Source organism: Triticum dicoccoides, chromosome 7B, assembly GCF_002162155.2.
Source record: "Triticum dicoccoides isolate Atlit2015 ecotype Zavitan chromosome 7B, WEW_v2.0, whole genome shotgun sequence".
Taxonomy (NCBI): domain Eukaryota; kingdom Viridiplantae; phylum Streptophyta; class Magnoliopsida; order Poales; family Poaceae; genus Triticum; species Triticum dicoccoides.
Genome location: NC_041393.1, coordinates 6,395,239 through 6,399,586, shown reverse-complemented (window position 1 = coordinate 6,399,586; position 4,348 = coordinate 6,395,239).

Sequence of the window (4,348 nt, the reverse complement as noted above, 5' to 3'; positions counted from 1 at the left end):
GTCGGTGGTGGAACGACGTCAGCGCGCTCGACGGCGAGCTCCGGCTGGTGTCAGCCACGAACCATGCCCGTCGACGACACTAGGGACAACCGCAAGGGAGCTCATGCGTGCGTCCTCCCTCCCGCTGACGGAGCGGCTGGCGGAGGGAGAGGGAACCAGCAGCGGTGTCGGCGGCTCGTAAAGGGAACCCGCTGTCACCTCCTTTCCGCCTCGCGACCATCCGGTCTTTCTGGAGGTAGTCAGCTCGTCACGAGAGGTCTAGTAAAATAATACTCCCTTCATTCCTAAATATAAGTCTTTTTAGACATTTCAAATGGACCACAACATAGGATGTATGTCGACATATTTTAGAGTATAAATTCACTCATTTTATTTCGTATGTAGTCATTTGTTGAAATCTCTAGAAAGACTTATATTTGCAAACAGAGGGAGTAGCTCATAGTTAACTTTGAGGTGCAGATTAACATAGGAGCATGAATGTAAGAAGGATTTGCCAGATGTTCGGAGGGAGCCGGCCGGTGGCCATCCATGAAGACGGCGTGGGTGTGGGTTTCGTTGGCTCGATCTGGACCGTCCAATTGTTCGTCACACGTACAATTAAACATGAAAGCGAAACGGAACGACATGTTGTAAGTACGTTCGATCTTCGATAACAGACAACGGATCATGAGGGCGAGATTGATGAGATTGATCATACCGCCCGTCCGTCCGTTCGTTTTCCCTCCGCTGCAGGCTGCGGCGTGAGCGTTCGTATGTCTTGGTCCATCGCCAGACGTACAACATGTACTGCAGGAATGCATGCATGGTGGATTGGCACGTCGACTAGTCCGCGTGCGCGTCGCCCTCCGGGTTTACCTCACCACTCTACGTACTCCCTTCGATCCTTTGTAGTCTGTCTATAAGTTTTATTCAAAGTCAAAATATCTATACTTTAATCAAACTTATAGAAAAAATATCAACATTCGCAATGTCAAATCAACATTGTTAGATTCATTATTAAGTATAACTTCATAATTTATATACTAGCTTATACCCGCGCGGCGGCACGCCGCGCCTACTTCTAGATGATGTATAATGCATAACTGTTCTGGCATTAATATAGTTCTTCTTTTTTGACAAGGGATAAAGATGGCGCATCCTTCCAATCTTTTATCTATGGTCAACATTGGTAGGGAGATTGACCTGTTTGGTTCAGCTACAGTAGAACTACATTGACCACTAATTCAACTATGTATATCTTAACCAGGCACCAAAAGTTTAACCAGGCTATAATAATAATAGCAGCCGGTTTGATGTTTGACATGTATCATCTGTGTAACTTCCCGCAACCTTGCATACTTGCTCTGGTCCATAAATCTTGCATGTTTTTCTTGGATATTATCATTGACTCTGCCAAGCAAGGTTCAAATTATCTCCTTACAGGGGCTCTGTAGAATTGGAAAGCATGGCATTCCTATATATGACAAATTTTGGATAAAATGGGAAGCGAAACTACACAATAAAGATCCGAAACTTATAAATATTGGCTATTAAATCAACCACTCTGAAGTGATGAATGTAGTTATTGGTATTTAGAATTTAGCAGTATATTCACCTCAGATGGTTAGCACATAATACTACTTCTCTGTGGCTAACTTTGCGCCCAAGTCTACCTAGCTATATATAATAAAGAAATCATAGTATTAAAGAAGTCTTGAATTGTAAACAACATTAATATATATAGATTTTGTTTCTGAATTGTGGCTGCTGAATTCACAACAGTGCAACCAAATGAGTTAGTACATGCTTCTCTTAAGTGATATCCATACTTGTGGTGCGTATACGTGTCCTATATTGACTTTGTTTCAGAGTAGTATTACAGAAATATTTATGAACGGAATGAGTGATAAGAGCCCCTGCTTTCCTGTGGAAAAATAATTATTATTTTAAGTGATATCCATACTTGTGCTGCGTATACATGTTCCTATGCGATGGGTAGAAAAGAGTGTATAGGCCAACGCTTGTATGATGTGGTTCCTCTCACTTTCGAGGTAATTCAAAGTTCAACAGAAGGTGATTTATGATACGCGGCTCTGCATCGAAACGTTTAATTAGCTGAGCTGCTTTTGGTAAAGCAACCGTGTTCCAACAATTAACTAACCTAATTGAGCTCAACAATCATTTCCAGGCAAGACCTGCATTCAGCAAGCAAGATTTGCTTCTCCTGCCACAATTCATCAGGAACCTGAGTCATGTGGCATAGCAGGCTAAACCAAACTCTTCCAACAAACTTTAGTTTGACATACCACAAACTTGCAGCTCCAGCAGGATACATCACAGGAACATGCTATGTTCTAGCATGAAGCATCTAGTCAGTTGTTTGTCACGATACCATGGAGGGGCTCAGGCGGCGCGTTGTGGCGGTGGAGTGACTCGCTCGCAAGTCAACCGTGGGCGTCGATAGAGCTCGCGTGTGCTTGCGGCAGCGCGCGACCAGGAAGACCTCGCAGCAGACGCAACACAGCAGCAGCACGCAGGGCGCACGACGTAGAGAGTGAGGAAGAGGCAACCGACGTGTGTTCTCCATCCCGTAGATGACGCCGATCGAGGCGGAGAGGCAAGGAGCAAGGGTGCCACCTCATGTCTGCTTTGGCTCTAGCCTAGCCGGTGCGGCACCTCTCCACGACGGCGACGCGGAGGGAAGGGCTCTGATGGCGCTGCCCGGCAAGGCGACGACGGCCTGGGCGAACACAACGTCGAGCCGGTGGCGACGCGACACAGAACGGCGGGGCGCCGTCAGCGTGAGAGGTCGGCAACGCGAGGCGTCGCAGGTAAGGCTGACTCGAGGTCAAGATTGCCGGCGCGTAGGCCCACGACGACGACGCAGTCCATGAACGCCTTCTCCCACTGCTTCTTGGAATCCAGAGAGCTCAGGTCGTTCGAGGCGCCAACGGGGTCCTCTGGAGATTGCAGCTCCTCAGCGAGCGGGGCCTGTAGCCTGTCCTGGCATTAGTTGGCGACCTGGGCGCCCCTGGCAGTCGTACATGGCGAGGAAGTGTGTGGGGAGGTGGAAGGACGTGCGGTCGAAGCCATCACCGCGGCGGCGTCGCCGGCGACCACCCAAAGTGGTCCAAGAGAGAGACGACAGTGGCCGCCGGCTACCATCCAGAGTGGTACAAGAGTGGAATCCCCGGCAAAAAAAGGTACAAGAGTGGGACGACAGCGGTGGCATCCTACATCTCCGGTCGGCGTGCAGAAGGACTCCAGCCCCTAGAGTGGCGGAGAAGGGCGAAGACGCTCCTGCAAGCGCCGCGACCGTCATGGTCTAGTCGGCCGCCGCGGGCAGGCCGTCGGACAGGAGCGAGGGCAGGGCCGACGTCGACGGAAGGGGAGAAGAGGCCCTCAAAGTCGACAGAGATGACACTGTTGCAGTCGCTGGCGACGGAGCAGGCACTCCCACTGCGTCGGCAAGAGCGAGCCAGCGACGTCCGGTTTGTGGACTTGCGTTGCTGCTGCTCGCTAGCTACTCATAGGTGGACGGCGATGGCGGACGCAGGCCGCCGTCCTCTACTCGATGGTGGCCTTCTTGGTGTCCCTCGTGTACGCCCCTTCACAACACCTTTCATGCGTGCGCCATCACATCGGCCGGCAGAAGGGAAACGGGCCTCCGCTCCATGGACTCGTGAGGGTCACGGAGGATGATTTGTAGACGTTGCCGGGATGAGAATTTATAAAAGCACAAAGCGGTTAGGGCGCGCTTGGATTGGATGTAAAATAATACGGGGCTGTTTTGTTTACACGTGTAACTTACCGACTGATGAGCAATTTACACGCGGAAATAAAACGACAGACCGAGGCCTGTATATTTTACGGATGTATTTAGAACGGAAACGCTGATCCAAACAGGAAGCGGTGATGACCGGAGTCCTCTGGAAAGAGAGAGAACGCAAAAAAATAAAGGAAGCTACGCGTAAGGCGGTACCGCCTAATCCCGTAAAATCAGTACGTGTCAGCCGCCCAGATCACATCGTGAACAAACTCATCGCGTGGCAACTTTCTCTACAGCCAACAAACACGCAGTGGAAAAAATCTGCAACGTAAATCTGCAATCACCTACACATAGAAGCGTGCGTATGAAAATTGTACACGTAGTCTCAGCTGCAAACTGCAAAAATCAATCGCTGCATGGCTCCGCCCACACCTCTTGTCGTCTTGCACCTAGAGTCAAGTGCGAATCAACTGGCCAGTTCCAACTGATCGGTCGGCTACCACACGGCATCACCCAATTAGCATGCATGCATGCAACACGTGAATTAACCTCCTACGATACAAACACGTACTCCCTCCGTCCGGAAATACTTGTCATCAA